Source organism: Mauremys mutica, chromosome 1 (assembly GCF_020497125.1).
Source record: "Mauremys mutica isolate MM-2020 ecotype Southern chromosome 1, ASM2049712v1, whole genome shotgun sequence".
Lineage (NCBI taxonomy): Eukaryota > Metazoa > Chordata > Testudines > Geoemydidae > Mauremys > Mauremys mutica.
This window is the reverse complement of record NC_059072.1, coordinates 358460665-358478660: the sequence shown is the minus strand read 5'-3', so window position 1 is coordinate 358478660 and position 17996 is coordinate 358460665. Positions and strand designations below refer to the sequence as shown.

Sequence of the window (17996 nt, the reverse complement as noted above, 5' to 3'; positions counted from 1 at the left end):
ACTGTGACACTGAGCCAGAAAGGGTTAAGCAACCAGCTGGCTAAAGTGTCATTAGAACATATTAGAGAAGTACTGACATGGTAAAAAGGGCCATTTTTTGTAGATAATTATCAAAGCCATGTAAGTGAACTAAATCTTTTGACATGCAAACCAATATTGTCAGAGAATTAGAAGTAAATACTAACTGTCTTTGTTGGAGTTAAACTGTTAGGAGTTTAACAACGTGATCTAATTAGCATGTAGAAGCTAAACATAAGTTACTGGTCTGCAATATTTTGTTACTATATTCCAGGGGTCGGCAACCTTTCAGAAGTGTTGTGCCGAGTCTTCATTTATTCACTCTAATTTATGGATTCGGGTGCCGGTAATACATTTTAATGTTTTTTAGAAGGTCTCTCTCTATAAGTCTATACATTATATAACTAAACTAGTGTTGTATGTAAAATAAACAAGGTTTTCAAAATGTTTAAGAAGCTTCATTTAAAATGAAATTAAAATGTTGATCTTACGCTGCCGGCCCGCTCAGCTCGCTGCTGGTCTGGGGTTCTGTTCACCTAGGCCGGCAGCGGGCTGAGCGAGGCCTGTGGCCAGGACCCCAGCTGGCAAGGGTCCGTCAGCCAGAACCCAAGACCAGCAGCAGGCTGTGCGGGGCCGGGACCCAGAGGGCTGGGGGCAGAGGGCTGGGTATGTGGGGGGATGTAGGGGTTAGGGAGAGGGGGGCATGGGTATGGGTGGGGGTGCCGGTGTCAGGGCTAGGGTTGCGGGGGGGATGAAGGAGTCAAGCAGAGGGCTGGGTGTGTATGAGGGAGGTACAGGGCTCAGGGCAGGGGCCTGAGGGGTGTGCAGGGCTCAGGGCAGAGGGCGGGGGTGTATGTGTGGGGGTCAGGGCTCAGGGGAGAGGGCTGGGTGACTGCCCCCCTAAGAACTCCCAACCCCGCTGCTCCTTGTCCCGACTACCCCGGCCTGGGACCCCTGCCCCCAACTGCCCCCCAGGACCCCACCCCCTATCTAAGCCTCCCTGTTCCTTGTCCTCGGACTGGACCCTATCCCCTACCTGTTCCCTGCCTGCCCCGACCCTTATCCACACCCCCGTCCCCAGCCAGACCCCTGGGACTCCCATGCCTATCCAACCACTCCCCGCCCCTGACAGGACCCCCAGAACTCCCGACCCATCCAACCCCCCCGACTCCCTGCCTGCGCCAACCCCTCTCCACACTCCTGCCTCCTGACAGGACCCCCAGAACTCCCAACTCATACAACCCCCGGAGCTCCTTGTCCCCTGACCACCCCCTCCAGAGACCCCTCACCCTAACTGCCCCCCTCCAGGACCCTCCTTGCTCCCAGTCCCCTGACTGCCCTGACCCCTATCCACCCCCTGCCCCCTCACAAACCCCAGGACTTCCATGCCCCATCCAACCCCCCCTGCTCCCTGACTGCCCCCTCCAGAGACCCCAACCCCTAACCCCCCCTGGGACCCCACCTCCCCATCCAGCCCACCCTGCTCCCTGTCCCCTGACTGCCTCCACCCCTTACCCAACCCCCCCAGCCCTGGGCCCTTTACCTTGAGGCTCCATGCAGAGCCAGACACGCTGCCCCGCCGGAGAGCACAGCCCCGGCCCTCAGAGCGCTGCGCGCGGCGGCGGCAGAGCTCCGGTTGAGCAGGTAGCGTGTCTGCCTCCCCGCAGAGCCAAACGCTGCCCCGCGGGAGCGCGCAGCCCCGACCCCCCAGAACGCTGCACGCGGTGGCAGGGCTCCAGGGGAGGAGCCGGCAGCTTGCTGCGCTCGGCCGGCGCTCTGGCCCTGGAGCGTGGACCCCGCGGCCTGACATGCCGGGAGAGTGGGGCCATTTGCCCACCCCGTGCACAGGGCTATGCTTCTGCTCCCTGCTCCCGCGGGGGGAGCAGAGGGCAGAGGACAGCGGGTGAGGCTGGGCAGGATTTTTAATGGCATGCTGGAGTCCGGACAGGCTCCAGCCTGCCATTAAAAATTGGCTCACGTGCCGTCTTTGGCACGCGTGCCATAGGTTGCCGACCCCTGCTATATTCTATCAAAAGGGAATATTAGCAATTAGATGAAACGTGGTGTAATATCATTGTCTTTATTTCTCTTTGAAGTTTGTAGCAAACTACCTGTGAACCTCTGAATGGTCAATTGCTTTATGCTAATCAATGCAACTAATTACCTGTGTATACATAGGAAATGACTTCAAAGCAACAATGTATATTACCTATTCTTCATCCAAGGAAGGTCAGCTGTATTATCTGCTGTCAGGAGGCTATCGTAACTTGCCAGAGATCTATAAAAGAACTCTAGGATCCTGTCATCTCACATCTGCTTTAACTTTGTCAGGGGAAGTTCAAGCTGCAAGACTGAGGTCTTCAGGTACCCTGGACTGTCCCTGCTAATTCTTATGGAAGGATCTGAACCAATTCTATACACGGACTGCCTATTGGACTATAGATAATGGAATTAATTCTGGAAGAACTTTCTACAAAGGCAGCTCACCATCTCTACTATGAAACTGACCTAAGAACGTTACTCATATCTGTATGTATAATGATCTTTAACCACAATAACTCTCTTTTCTTTTTTAATAAATCTAAGTTTAGTTAATAAGAATTGGTTGTAAGCATGTATTTGGATAAGATCTGAAATATTCACTGACCTGCTGGGTAATGGGTCCGACCTCTTGGGATTGGTAGAACTTTATATATGGCGAAAACGATTTTAAGTAATCCTCACTACATTTGACTTGGCTGTCTGGGTGGGAGTCCAGGGCTGAATTGCTTAAGGGAAATTGTATTTTTGGGCTTCTTGGTGACCAGCAAAATAATATAGAAGCTCTTTTGTTACTGTCTGGATAAATCTAATTATGGGAAGGACCACCAATTTGGGGGAATGCCTGCCCCATTTTTTGCAGTTTGCCCTGATTAAGCACTCTTGGTGAAGCCTCTCCAGGCATTATGGTCACATATACACACACCCTCTCCTCCCCCACCCCCACCCCCATATTAATAGGTATTATATGCATGGTATTAATCTAACATGTATGTGTTGGGTAATCATGCTAAATTGTATTATGCCTGTTCTTGCTCGCACATGCTAAGGCATATATCTCACAATGCCCCAGGACAAATATAGCATGGCACTGGGCTTCGACAAACACAAAAACTGCCAAAGCTAGATGTACAAGTGTTATGAACCAAGGGAGCAACGTGGTGCAAGGAAATAACGTAAGAAGTGTGACTGCTTTGCGTTAGGGTGCATCTTCATGCCCCTTTATGTTTGGAATTTAATATCCAAAACCAAAGATGGGCAAGTACAGGGAGGCACCAGAGATGAAACTGGCTAATTAAATGTGAAGTGACGTGAACAGCACTGTGACTTGTAAACAGCCATGCTATCAAAGGTGGCTAGTTTCAGGGAGCATTTGGGAAGCACACCATCTGTATAAGGCGAACTGACCATGCTGTGAGAATTTGCTGCCTGGGAAGGACTGGTGTGGTACATAAGAACGGTCGTACCGGGTCAGACCAAAGGTTCATCCAGCCCAGTATCTGTCTACCGACAGTGGCCAATGCCAGATGCCCCAGAGGGACTGAACCTAACAGGCAATGATCAAGTGATCTCTCTCCTGCCATCCATCTCCATCCTCTGACAAACAGAGGCTAGGGACACCATTCCTTACCCATCCTGGCTAATAGCCATTAATGGACTTAACCTCCATGAATTTATCCAGTTCTCTTTTAAACCCTGTTATAGTTCTAGCCTTCACAATCTCCTCAGGTAAGGAGTTCCACAAGTTGACTGTGCGCTGTGTGAAGAAGAACTTCCTTTTATTTGTTTTAAACCTGCTGCCTATTAACTCTTTCTTTCTTATACTGTACTGCTTTGTCAGACAATGAATCTGGTTGAGCTTGGTTATTTGTTCTCTCAAACAGTCTCAGTGTTGAATCACAAGTATAGTCAATTAGCTGACTATACCAGTAGTCGATAAGGTATAAGTGATGGCTACAACCGACGGAGTCTGGCAGCTCAAATCAGCTCAGAATGGGCAGGTGGGCAAAGTTGTACAGGGTCAGTGCAAGAGCCATTCACCCCTGGAATCCTGCGTTCGAATTCTGCATATATCCAGGGCTGGTTCTTACATACAAACAATATGAACAGTTGTTTGGATCTCCATACTCGGACTCAGTGACTCATTGTTTAAGGCTCCCTATGGCAGCTGTGGTGAGAAAGCTACACCTAGATTGATTCAGGTTCTAGTTCCCCCTTCTAGGGCCAGCACCAGGAAGGGATTGCAAATGGGTCATATAAGCCTATGGCCTAAACCCAAGTGCTCTACACCCATCATTCCCCCTGAAGACAATGGGAGTTACAAATGCTCAGCTGCTCTCTGGATCGGGTCCTGAGATTACTGAGTAAAGGTCCTGAAAATAGTAAGGCTGTCCCTACCTCACACCTTCTACAACCAGGACAAACCCAACATGAAGTCAATTACCACACAGGGTGTAAGTCAGGGCAGGATTTAATAGCTGGCATCTGAACTGCATTTTTTCCGTGATAGTGTCTGCTTTAGGTCATAAGCTCCTGGGGTCAGGGACAGCATCTCCTTATTTAGCCACACTAAGCACAGTGCTGTGGCTCTACTAATGAAACATTGTTACTTATTGGTGTAATAATCTTTGGAAGTGGCGTCTGCATTCTAAGAATTACACTTCTACAGATCAGCCTTCATCACAGCAGAGGCAATAGGATTATAGCATCAAAAATGATGGGGCAATGGTCAGTTTGGGCCACTAAGGCAGAGGTGGGCAAACTATGGTCCGGGGGCTGCATCCGGCCCTCTAGACGTTTTAATCCGGCCCTTAAGCTCCTGCTGAGGAGCAGGGTCTGGGGTTGCCCTGCTCTGAGTGGCTTCTGGAAGCAGCGGCATGTCCCCCCCCCCCCAGCTCCTACCTGTAAGAGAAGCCAGGGGGCTCCCCACGCTGCCCCTGCAGCTCCCATTGGCCAGGAACCACAGCCAATGGGAGCTACCTAGGCAGCACCTGTGGACAGGGCAGTGTGCAGAGCTGCCTGGTCACACTTCTACACAGGAGCTGGAGGAGGGACATGCTGCTGCTTCTGGGAGCTGATTGAGGTAAGCACCGCCTGGAGCCTGCACCCCTGACCCCCCTTCTGCATCCCAACCCCCCTCATGCCCTCCAAACCTCTCGGTCTCATCCCGGAGCATCCTCTTGCACCCCCAACCCCACCCTGGGCCCCTCACTCCCAATTTCATGAGCATTCATGGCCCGCCACACAATTTCCATACCTAGATGGGACCCTCGGGCTAAAAAGTTTGCCCACCCCTGCACTAAGGTCTTGTTTACACTTGTCTGCTTGACTAAGCCATGCCTCCCCGGCTACACTGCTACTCATACCCATGCTAGCTGGGCATGTAGTGTCTGTACTCTACACACACCATCCTAAGTGTAGACCTACCCTTGGAGGGAAGCAACTCGAACATAACAATACAGTCACAGAAGAGAAACTAATCTAGTCTATTCTAGTCTCCCCAGTCTATTCTATCCATAGCTTTGTCCAGCATGGAAATCTCCATACTGACGAAAGCCACTAAACCTGCAGGTGAGGGAAAGTGTCTTTAAACACGGAGCAGCCCTTTCCTACTCAGGCAGGGAGGCCGAAGGTGACACAGGCATCCTGGCCTGTAACCAAGAGACAGGCAACTGGTCCCTGTGCACACAGCCACACAGACCTAAGCCACTGGGGTGGTCACCTCCTTCTTGTTAAAGACCAGGGTAACCTGCAGTCTGCATTTTAAGCAAACATCCCCAGTTACTAGGAAGGAAACACATGAACACCCGTCTGTGGAAGCGCCTTCCTCTGAGCTCCTGGGACTGGCCGCCAGAGCTGGGAGAGACACAGCCTTTGCCTGGGCAAATATACCCTCGATGTGCTGGGGGCCCACCTCCAAGACTCAGCCACACACCCTCTGTGTTGTGCCAGAAGTTTGATCAGAACCACAAACACCCCCCCCCCCGCCTAAAGCAGCTTTGGGGAGGAAGGTGGGGTCCCCAAGCCCCCAGCCTGTGCTCTCCTATAAGGTGCCCCCAAAGCTCCCTCCTCAGCCAGTCTGGGGGAGGGAAAAACTGAAACCCCAGTGATCCTCCTCCTAAGACACCAGCTCCTCCCTCCAACCCTACTCCTGCCCCAACCCCTCCCCACTGCCTGCCCCACAACCCCCCCCAGCTCCTGCCCCCCCCTCTTCCTCAGCTCCCCCTCCACGCCCCAACCCTTATCCCTCAACCCCTCCCGCAGATCCACCCCCGCCGCCTGTCCCACAACCCCTCCCTCACCTCCCCGGATCCGCCCCCGGGAGCTCTCCTCCGTCCCCCGCGCCCAAGGGAGCAGCGGCCTCCCGCAGGCTGAGACCCGGCCGGTTCAGCTCTCGCAGAGGCCGGGCCCAGAGCCGGCTCCCCGCGGCCGCCGCGACTCCCGCCCCGGTCCCCCCGCTGGCCCGGGCGGCGCGGCCTCATTCCCCGGCCCCCCGCGGGCTGCGCCGAGCCTCCGCTCACCTGTTTCCCCTTCCGCCCTTCTCCGGCCGGCTGCGGGACCGCCCCCCGCTCCGCCCCGCCCACCGGGCCGCCGCCCACCGGCGCCACGCTGCCGCCCTCCGGCCTCTCGCAGCCCTGGGCCCGCCCCAGGCTGCCTCTGAACCTGCCCGCCTGCCCCCGCAGCTCCTGCCCCACTGGGTCTGCACCCCGCTGCCCCTGAACCTGCCCTCCTGCCCCTCCAGCCCTGGGCTGGGCCCCCGCTGCCCCTGCCCGCCTGCCCCCCCAGCCCCTACTCCACCTGGGCCTGCCCCTGCCCGCCTGCCCCTCCAGCCCTGGGCCTGCCCCACGCTGCCCCTGCCCCTCCATCTCTGGGCCTGCCGCATGCTGCCCCTACACCTGCCTGCCTGCCCCCGCAGCCCTGGGCCTGCTGCATGCTGCCCCTTCCCTCATGCTCCTGCCCCTGCCGCCCTGGGCCTGCCCCATGGCGCTGCAAGCCACAGCGGGCCTGTGGGTAGTCGTGGCCCTTGGGGGCAGAGTCACTGGGTGTGTGTGGCAGGAATGCCCCCTCCTGCCTGGAGCCTGGCAGGAAGCTGTGTGGGCCGGAGCCCTTCTGGCTACATTGGAGCTTCTTTCCACCAGCAAAGAATTTGGCCCTCTGCCTCCTTTGCTCTGCCCTCCCTCATCTGTTTCCCCCCCCCACCCCACCTTGTGCTTTTCCTGTGTAGGGCCCTGCCAAATTCACGGCCATGAAAAACACGTCACGGACTGAGAAATCTGGTCTTTTGTGTGCTTTTACCCTATACAGATTTCACAGGGGAGATCAGCGTTTCTCAAATTGGGGATCCTGACCCAAAAGGAACTTGTGTGTGTGTGTGTGGGGGTGTTGCAAGGTTACATTAGGGGGGTTCAGGTATTGCCCACACTCACTTCTGCGCTGCCTTCACAGCTGGGCAGCCGGAAAGCAGCGGCTGTTGGACAGGCCCCAGCTCTGAAGGCAGAGCCCCGCCAGCAGCAGCGCAGAAGTAAGGGTGGCAATATCGTATCATGCCACCCTTACTTCTGTGCTGCTGCTGGTAGTGGCTCTGCTTTCAGAGCTGGGATCCCGGCCAGCAGCTGCCACTTTCCATCTGCCCAGCTGGGAAGGCAGTGCCCCTGCCAACAGCAGCGTAGAAGTAAGGGTAGCAGTACCGCAGCCCATAAGTACGGCCATACTGGGTTAGACCAGTGGTGAGCTGGAGCCGGTTGTTAAATTTAGAAGCCCTTTTAGAACCGGTTGTCCCGGGACAATGGGTTCTATAAGGGCTTTATTTAACAAAAAAGCTCCGGCAGCTGTCCACTCCGCCCTGGCCCCAGCTCACTTCCCCCTCCTCCCCTGAATGCTCTGCCCCCCTTCTCCTCCCCATCCCCTGCTTCCCGCAAATCAGATGTTCATGGGAAGCCTGAAACAAGCAGCAGGCATGCAGGTAAGCTGGGGTGTGAGGGTACGGCCGGCCCAGCCCAGCTGAGCGGCTCCCTCCGGCTTGGCACCCGTGGCTGACTGCCCCCAGCCCCAGCCTGGTCCTGGCCGACCGCCCCCAGCGCGGTCCTGGCCCCAGCCAAGTGCCCCTGACTCTGGCCCCACGGCTCCCTCCGGCCCGGCTCCTGGTCCCGGCCGAGCAGCCCTAGCCCGGTCCTGGCCGAGCGCCCCTAGCCCCGTCCCATCCCAGCCGAGCGACCCTGGCATGGGCCCGCCCCCGGTCGAGTGGCTCCAGGCAGCGCGGTAAAGGGGCAGGGAGCAGGGAGGGGGTGTTGGAAGAGGGCAGGGGAGTTCGGGGGGTTGTGGAGGGGTGGATGGGGTGGGGCGGTCAGAGGGCAGGGAATGGGGATTGAATGGGGGCAAGGGTCCCGGGGGGGCAGTCAGGAAGGAGCAGGGGTTGGATGGGGAGGTGGGGGGTAGGAGTTCCAGGGGTAGTCGGGGACAGAGAGAAGGGGTGGTTGGATGGGACAAGGGTCCCGGGGGTCATCAGGAATGAGAGGAGGGGTTGGATGGGGTGGCAGGGGGCAGTCAGGGGACAGGGAAGGGGGGTGGATGGGGCACGAGTCGGGGGGCATCAAGGAACATGGGGGGTTGGATGGGGCAGGAGTCCCAGGGGTACGGCCATGACCCCCTCGTGGGGTGAGGAGGAGGGAACCTGTTGTTAATATTTTGGCAGCTCATCACTGGGTTATACCAAAGGTCCATCTAGCTCAATATCCTGTCTTTCTACAGTGGCCAGTACCAGGTTCCCCCAAAACAGGTAATCATCAAGTGATCCACCCCTGTCTCCCATTCCCAGCTTCTGGCAAACAGAGGCTAGGGATACCATCCCTGTCCATTCTGGCTGACAGCCATTGATGGACCTATGCTCCATGAACTTATCTAGTTCTACAATAACCCTACAATAACCTTGCAGACCCTTCATAACTCCTTTTTGGGTCAGGACCTCTACAATTACAACACTGAAATTTCAGATTTAATAGGTAAAATCATGAAATTTACGATTTTTAAAATCCTATGACCGTGAATTTGACTAAAATGGACCATGAATTTGGTCGGACCCTATCCATTTGCCTTCCTTGGACTTAAGTTGGTTTTTAAATGGATTCCTTTAGACAGGTACAAATGGCAGTGTGGTCGCGCTGAATTTGGTTTAAGGCCTGGTCCATGCACACGTTTTGCACTGATTTCATTGCGTGCATGCGTGTGTGTGTGTTATTTTCTAGCAAGAGTTACATTGTGGTTATGTTGGTTTGAAGGTGCCTTATACAAGTATAGCTTATTCCCGAAAGGAAATACACGAACAGATTTGTTGTCTATTACCTGTACAGTGCTCATAATCTTTCAGAGTAGACTGGACATAATGCACAATGTGACCACTCCCACCCAGCAACCCATCACATAATGATAACACCTAGCTCTTATGTAGTGCTTTTCAAACAAAGTGCTTTAAAAAGGAGGTTGGTATCATTATCCCCATTTTACAGATGGGAAAAATGAGGCATAGAGAGAGAAATGATTTGTCCAAGGTAATCCAGCAGGCCACTGGAAGAGCCAGGAATTGAACCTAGGTCTCCTGAGTCTTGTGATATATTCATTAGGCTAGACCAGGGGTCGGCAACCTACGGCATGTGTGCCAAAGGTGGCACGCGAGTCGATTTTTACTGGCACGCTTCTGTTGGCCAGGGTCCCGGCCACCAGCCCCGCTCAGCCCCGCTGCCTGCCTGGGTGAACGAAATCCTAGGCTGGCAGCGGGCTGAGCGGGACCAACGGCCAGGACCCCGGCTAGCGGGAGCCGGCCGCCGGAACTCCAGACCGTCAGCTGGCTCAGCCGCTCTGCCCGCCGCCTGTCTGGGGTTGTGGCTGCTGGCCCCGCTCAGCTCATTGCTGGTCTGGGGTTCCGGCTGCCATCCCCTTGCTAGCTGGGGTCTCAGCCCCGTTCAGCCCGCTGCCAGTCTGGGGTTCTGTTGGGGGGCCCCTGTAAATGTACAATTTATTACTGGCATGCGAAACCTTAAATTATTGAAGACTTGGCACGCCATTGCCTCATGGAGATATATTGTACATAGGTACCCAACAAGGTGTTAGTAAAAGGCCTGATGAATAAAAAGAATCCGTTTTTATGCTATTAAAAATGTTGTCCAAGAGAATAGAAACGGTATGCTTTAGCGCCTACACCTACAAATACAATGGGGGAAGGATTGTCAGCTAGTGATTTGTTTCATGTATTGCGTGCTTGGTGGTGATGTATAAGAAGTTCATATTTCAAAAACTAACCCAGCTCTTGATTAAGAGAACTGCTTACAGATGCTCTGACTTTAGGGAAATCTCCAGCCATGTAGACAGGTACTGAATTCTTGGTGTCCCGTCCAAAGTCTTTCCTCTTGCAACCTGTGACCCTCCTTCCAAGTTCCGTGCAAGTAATAGTTCAAACAGAAGGCTGGGTGTTGGGGCTGGAGGCTGTTCCCAGGCTGTACCACTGACTCACTATGTGAGACCTAGAGCGGGCAACTTCTCTGTTGCACGTCTCAGTTCCCCATCTAAGAAATAAGGTTAGTAATATCAAAGAAAGCAGTGTAAAATAAAGAGAAAAAAAGCTCTGTACTGCTTCATTTAGCCTTCATCTGGTATATTATATTTATACTGCCTATCAAATTTTCTAATCTAGAAGGTCAAACTATATTGCCAATCTAGTCTGATTTCAATGGGGTCACTCCTGTTAAAGTTAAATGTTCATAAAAGCTTGCAGGATGGGGTTCTTTAGATTCTCAGCTCCTTGGAACAGGAGCCCCATCTGCTTTTCCTGGAATCATAGAATCTCAGGGTTGGAAGGGACCTCAGGGCGTCATCTAGTCCAACCCCCTGCTCAAAGCAGGGCCAATCCCCAACTAAATCATCCCAGCCAGGGCTTTGTCAAAATGGGCCTTAAAAACCTCTAAGGATGGAGATTCCACCACCTCCCTAGTTAAGCCATTCTAGTGCTTCACCACCCTCCTAGTGAAGTAGTGTTTCCTAATATCCAACCTAGACCTCCCCAACTGCAACTTGAGACCATTGCTCCTTGTTCTGTCATCTGCCACCATTGTTCTTTCCATTTTCATAGCACACTGAGTAGACTGATAGTGCTTGTGAAACAATGCAAGTGTGGTTGCAGGCGTGTCGGTCCCAGGATATTAGAGAGACAAGGTGAGACCAATTTAGTGGGATAAAAACTAGTCCCTCGCGTACCTCGCCTCTCTGAGGCGATAACACACTTTCCTCACAGGAGGATCACGAGGCTTTAAGGTGCATTCGGATCAGGGGAGGCTGCAGAGGCGCAGTACGAGAGCACCGAGGGTGCTAGTCCGCTGAAGCTTGTTTTTGGCAAAGCGGGGCATGGGGCAGATCAGGTGCTGGCAGGGGCGCTGCAGTGCAGGGCTGCAGCTGGCCGCCTGGGGGAGGCAGCGTGGTCCAGTGGCTAGGGCAGCCAGCTGCTGAGGTTGTGGGGCTGCCTGTGCTGTGGGGCAGGCCAGGCCAGGCTTGCAATGGGGGGGGCTGGTTTACTCTGGGGCACTTGGGGGAGCTGCTGGCTGCGTTACTCTGGGGGTCACCCACGTGGCTCAGGAGCCCCGCTCTTCCCCTCTGCCTGGAGGCCCGCCTATGCTGTTGCCATGGAAACGCTGGGCTGCCTTCTGATTGGCGGCAGCAGGGTTAAGCCCCACCCTTCTCCCCATCCTTTGGAGAGGTGACTGAATGACCCGGATGTGGGGAAGTACCAGCCGCTGGAAGAAGCCATCCTTCACCCAACAGCAACCGCTCTAGTGTTGACCAATGAGAACCCGGCTCTCTCGTGACGTTCGAAACACCCTCCCGCCAATCAGCAGGAGGAGCCTGGCCAGGGGTGGGACCTGCCTCGCTTTCAAACGGCGGCAGCCAATAGACTGACGGATCGGGGGGCGAGGCGGGCCAATGGGGCGCGCGGGGAGGCGGGGCGCGGTGGGAGCGCGAGCGGAGTGTGACGCAGTTTCCCCCCCTGTGAGGCGACGGCGGGCGTCGTGGCGGTGCCGCTCGGTCTCGGCGCAGGTCGAGTCGCTCCCTCAGCGGGGCCCGGGTCCTCGGTAAGGAGCGGGCGGGGCGGGACGGGACGGGCTCCGGGGGGCGGGGGAGGGTCTCGAGCGGAGCCCGGCGCCCTCCTCCCGGCTCCGGCTCGGACCAGGCCGCCGCGCCCCTGACTCGCCGGCCGAGCGCGGGCCTCGGGCCTCTTCCTCCTGCCCGGGGCTGGTCTCCCTGGGGGACGCGGCGTTCGGAAGGCCTCCCGGCTGCTCTGGCGCGCGGGGCGCTTCTGCCCGCAGGGGCGGCCGAGGCTGCTCCGTCCCGGGAGCGGGGAGGGGGGCGACCTGCGGCGGGTCGTGCCTCCCCGGGGGGGTGGCGAGCTGGGGGGGGGTATTGGGCGTGTGTCTGTCCCAGATCGGGGTGGGGGCTCGGCGGTGTGTTCCCCAGAAGGGGCTGGGGGTGTATATCTGGGGGGGGGTTCTCCCGGGGTGGGGGCTTGGCGGTGTGTTCCGCAGAAGGGGCTGGGGGTGTATATCTGGGGGGGGTCTCCTGGGGTGGAGGCTTGGCGGTGTGTTCCGCAGAAGGGGCTGGGGGTGTATATCTGGGGGGGGGTGTCTCCTGGGGTGGGGGCTTGGCGGTGTGTTCCGCAGAAGGGGCTGGGGTGTATATCTTGGCGGGGGGGGGTCTCCTGGGGTGGGGGCTTGGCGGTGTGTTCCCCAGAAGGGGCTGGGGGTGTATATCGGGGGTGGGGGCTTGGCGGTGTGTTCTACAGAAGGGGCTGGGGGTGTATATCGGGGGTGGGGGCTTGGCGGTGTGTTCTACAGAAGGGGCTGGGGGTGTATATCTTGGCGGGGGGGGTTCTCCTGGGGTGGGGGCTCGGCGGTGTGTTCCGCAGAAGGGGCTGGGGGTGTATATCTGGGGGGGGGGGTTCTCCCGGGGTGGGGGCTCGGCGGTGTGTTCCGCAGAAGGGGGTGGCGATGGCCTGTGTCGCCAGAGTGTGAGGTGTAGTTTTGTGGGGGTGACAGTGGGTTGTCTTATCAGTGTGTGGGGGGTGTATAGTTTTTGGGGGGGGGCGGTGGGGTGTCTCCTCAGAAGGCACCTGTGTTATTGTGCTGTGGTTATTACGAGTCTTCTAGCATGCACCCTGTGTCTGGTGAAAGCAGCTGGAGTTCCCCCATCCTGGCTACTGAAATGGTAATGGGATGGTAGCTATAGGGCCCCTCTCTGACCTTGTTGCTGTTTTTTTTTTTCCCCAAATCAATGAGGATTTGTAAGCGGATGTTAAGATCTGTTTGTGGGGGTGTTTGGTTCTGGTGAGGGGCCTGGTCATGCTACAATGATTATCGATGTTCTAGAGATGAGTAACCGTAATTACATGTTGCCTTCGGGGAGAGTCGTAGTAATCACTTAAGCCTTGATTTGCGTGGTGCTGTACAAGGTACAAAAATAAAAATTTCTAGCGCATAGTAACTTCTGGTGTAAAACTACAGATGGGATGCAGTAGGAGACAGAGAAGGGATGTAACTTTTTCTGCACATTAACTGCTTAGGAATGGCACCAGTTTTTAAATGAGAGAGAATGGTTACCTAGATAGGGTGGATTAATTTTATGCATTTAAGAGAGGATTTGGTTAAGTTTGTGCACTAGAGTACTTTTAGGGGTGGATGGGAGACTGTCATCTCCAGCTCATCTAGAAGGTTAAATAATGAGGTTGGTTGCATGTTAAACCAGTTGTGGGGAAGAGGAGCTGAGAGAAGCCCTTACATTAGATCAGGGGTCAGCAACCTTTCAGAAGCAGTTTGCTGAGTCTTCATTTATTCACTTTAATTTAAGGTTTCATGTGATGGTAATAAATTTTAATGTTTTTTAGAAGGTCTCTCTCTATAAGTTTATATATTATATAACTAAATTATTGTTGTATTGTAAAATAAACAAGGTTTTCAAAATGCTTAAGAAGCTTCATTTTAAATTAAAATGTTGATCTTATGCAGCTGGCCCACTCAGCCCACTGCTGGTCTGGGGTTCTGTTCACCTAGGCCGGCAGCGGGCTGAGCGGGGCCTGCGGCCGGTACCCCGGCTGGCAAGGATCTGGCAGCCAGAACCCCAGACCAGCAGCGGGCTGTGCAGGGCCGGTGGCTGGGACCCCAGACCGGCAGTGGGCTGAGCAGCTCTGCTCACTGCCACTCAGGGGTTCCAGCCAGCTGGGATCCTGGCTGCCGGACCTGCTCAACGTGCTGCTGGTCTGGGGTCCCGGCTCAGCCCGCATACAGTGGGTACCTATCTTCTCCCTGGTTCTGGCCCATTCTCTTCCTCTCTGCACTGAGCTGAGGGTGGGAGTGCACTGAGCACAGGGCTGGGTTGAAGGAGCAGGCTGAGGGGTGGGGTGTAGGGTCTGGCCAGGAGCTAGAATGAGGGAGGGGACTCGGGGATGGGGCAGGAGGTTTGGATGTGGAGTGCTTACCTGAGCAGCTCCCATTTGGTGCAGGTGGGAATGTGGGGAGTGGGGTGCAGGAGCTCCTGTTTGGTGCTCAGGGTGGGGATGTGGGGGGTGCAAGAGTCAGGATGTGGGGAGTGCATGGGGTGTAGGGGGGGCTGGATATGTGTGGGGGTGCTAGAGTCAGGGTTGGGGTCGTAGGGGGGTGAAAGAGTCAAGCAGAGGGCTGGGTGTGTGAGAGGGGGGTCAGGGCAGGGACCTGGGGTGTGTGCGGGGCTCAAGGCAGGGACCTGTGTGTGTGTGTTGGAGGGGGGGTCAGGGCAGAGGGCTGGGTGGGTGTGTGGGTGGGGGGGTCAGGGCAGAGGGCTGGGGGTGTGGGCTGGGGTCGTGGGGTGCTCACGGCAGGGGTCTGGAGGGGATATGCCCCTATTCCCTTCCCCTTCCCTAAGGCCCTGCCCCTGCTTCTTCTCTGCCTCCACCGGGAGCAGGTAGCAGGCTGACACCACTCCTCCCAGAGCCCCTCCCTCACAAGGACCATCAGCTGATCGAAGGGCAGGGAGGGATGGATAGACTGAGGGAGAGGAGGAGGCGGGCCAGGAACCCAGCATACTGCAGGAAGAGGCAGGACCAAGCTTCTGCCCCCGTGGGAGGGGGCGGAGAAGAGCGGGCCGGGCAGGATTTTTAATGGCACACGTGCCATTAAAAATTGGCTCGCTTGTGGTCTTTGGTACACGTGCCATAGGTTGCCGACCCCTGGATTAGATAAACTCTAGGGAAACTGTATGTGAGTTAGGGGCAAGGGAGAATTGGAAAGGCAAGTGTATGTCAGTGGTTTACTGTAGGAAAGAGAAGTTATGTTATAGACGTGGATGCAGCACTATTGATTGTCAATGTCTGAGTGGCAGGAACTATGGTAAAAATATAAATCTCAGGTCAATGGAATGTAAGCATATTTTTATCACTATACATAGAAAATAATTTAGTGTGGGTGTACTACTAGCCTTTGGATCTAGACCCCGATGGATAAGTTGGAACAGGCAAAAATCTGTTAAGATTGATTGACTTCAACTAAGTTTGGAGAAATTGGTTGTCACTTAGGAATATGGTTGGAAGCCGCACAGGGTTTTTTTTTAAAGCTGTAAAAGATGATTGCAGATTGTTCTGGAGCAAAGGAATGGCTGTTACTCACTTAAATCTTGGTTTGAGGGCCCTGTCTATGTAAGGAGAATTTTTTGAAACCCCCCCACCCCTCCCCAAACATCAGTTCAGCTCCATCAGTGTTTTATTGTTAACACTCTAGTGTAGATGAGTGTGGCAGCAGCCAGTAGCCTAAGTACTTTGGCATCAAGCTACTCGGAGCAGGGCAGTTTGGGACAGTGCTTAAAACAGTGGCAGGACCAGTGGGTATCTTCTGAGTTGCTGATGCAGGAGTTAGCCATATTAAGAAAATTTTCCTAGTGGAGACACGGCCTTAGTAACCCTAATTATCATTCTTGTGTGATCATACCAAGCAATACTACTGGCACTCTAAGCTTCAGGAACAGCTGTTTCAGGAAAGTGAGGAAGCTACAAGTCTAAAGGGAAAAGTTAGGAGGTTAAAGTTGAATTGTCATTTAGGCTGCTTAGGAGCAATGTAATCGAAGAAGGAATCTCGAACTTCAGAATTAGGAACTAAAGGTGATGCAAAAATTAGTATATACAGGAAGGTATAAAAGTTTGGCCTCAATAAATAAAAATCCTTTGAAATGAAGAAAAATCCACTTTTGAAGTAAATTAAGCTAAACAAGAAAAAAGACACTCTTATTCCGGAATCAGAGGGTCCACACATGGAGTTACTCTGGAATAGCTGTTCTGGTTTAAATAAACACCCTGCCTTATTCTTGAATAACTTTGATTTGTAGACAAGCCCTAAGAAGCCTGCAGAAGTCAGTGAATCATTCCGTGTCTACACTAGAGTTTGAACTTGCAGTCTGCATCAGTTTTGGATAACTTTCCCACTACTCTCCTAAAATGTACTGGTGGCTGTCTGAAATCTAGAATGCATTGCTTCTGGAAACTGGGTTAGGTACCCGTAAAGTGCTGCAGTTGAGACAGTTTAAAATGGCAGTAGTAGGAGTATGTAACAATTGAATTGCTTCTGAACATGACGTCAGCATGGCTAGAGTGGACACAGTGAACTATTTAAGCTGGTACCATTATCGAATCAGAATAATAGAAATATATGATTGGAAGGGACCTCGAGAGGTTATGTAGTCCATCTACCTGCTCTGAGGCTGGACCAAGTATGCCTAGACCATCCCTGATAGGTGTTAGTCCAGTTGGTTTCTTAAAAACCTCCAATGATGGGGATTCTACAGCCTCCCTTAGAAGCCTATTCAGCAACTTAGGGTACGTCCATACTACCCGCCCAGGTCGGCGGGTAGCGATCGACTTCTCAGAGTTCGATATATCGCGTCTAGATGAGACGCGATATATCGAACTCTGAACGCGCTCCCGGGGACTCCGGAACTCCACCACTGCGAACGGAGGTGGCGGAGTCGACGGGGGAGCCACGGACTTCGATCCCGCGCCGTGAGGACGGGTAAGTACTTCGAACTAAGGTACTTCGAGTTCAGCTACGCTATTCGCGTAGCTGAACTTGTGTACCTTAGTTCGAACCCCCCCAGTGTAGACCAGGCCTTAATTATTCTTATAGTTAGCTTTTTCTAATATCTAACCTAAATCTCCTTTCCTGTACAGTAAGCCCATTATTACTTGTCCTTTGTTCAGTGGGCAGTGAAAATGATTGATAGTCCTAAAATATGTTAAGGATGGGTGTTATCAGGTCCCCCCTCTTCTTTTCTCAAGACTAAACATACCCAGTTTTTAAGCCTTTCCTCATTGGTCAGGTTTCTCTAAACCTTTTATCATTTTTTGTGCTCTCCTCTGCACTGTCTCCAGTTTATCCACACCTTTCTTAAAGTGTGGTGCCTGGAACTGGACACAGTACTCCAGCTGAGGCCTCACCAGTGTTGAATAGAGTTGGACAGTTATTTCCTGTAGTCTGTTTGGGTGTGTGTACACACGGGAGCTTTGTGTGTGTCATGCTGGCTCTGCACAGGTAGCTGTCCCAGCAGACCTTGATCGAGCTTCCCCAAAAGACCACAGATGTGGTTCTGTAGTGAAGGCACTTGGCCAAGTATCTTGTCAACGAAGCATGGTCCTAGCTCCCTGGATCATTGTCTACATTTGCACTAGCACATGTGTGCCTATGGCAGTGTACGCGGCTCAGTGAATGGTAGGACTTTCCAGTCCCCCTTCAGTTGGACAAAGACACACCCTCTACCACCCCTTTTCTTATACACTGATACAGATAAGTTACGTATTGCCTTTCTGATGTGGTTATTTACCACCCATTACCTTGTACATGTTGATTTGATCAAAACATCTCCATCCATCACCCTGTCATCCTAACCTT

The 17996-nt window shown here is 53.8% G+C and overlaps 2 protein-coding genes across 6 annotated transcripts in view; one reads left to right on the top strand and one right to left on the bottom strand.

Annotated features, from left to right (window-relative positions):
- Nucleotides 1-6713, bottom strand: part of PGAP2 (post-GPI attachment to proteins 2) — a 40148-nt gene extending 33435 nt beyond the window's left edge. For 2 of the 4 annotated variants that reach the window (XM_045023756.1, XM_045023764.1), the window contains exon 1: nt 2666-2687. The gene's annotated coding sequence lies outside the window, so the exon portion shown is untranslated. Of the gene's footprint in view, nt 1-2665; nt 2688-6359; nt 6382-6578 lie in introns of those variants that run through there. The other 2 variants (XM_045023771.1, XM_045023780.1) reach the window with 2 other exon arrangements.
- A 5322-nt stretch (nt 6714-12035) lies between these two features.
- NUP98 (nucleoporin 98 and 96 precursor) overlaps nt 12036-17996 on the top strand; it is a 59180-nt gene continuing 53219 nt past the window's right edge. Inside the window, exon 1 of one of the 2 annotated variants that reach the window (XM_045023729.1) lies at nt 12036-12170. The gene's annotated coding sequence lies outside the window, so the exon portion shown is untranslated. The remainder of the gene's footprint in view (nt 12171-17996) is intronic. The other variant, XM_045023740.1, reaches the window with a different exon arrangement.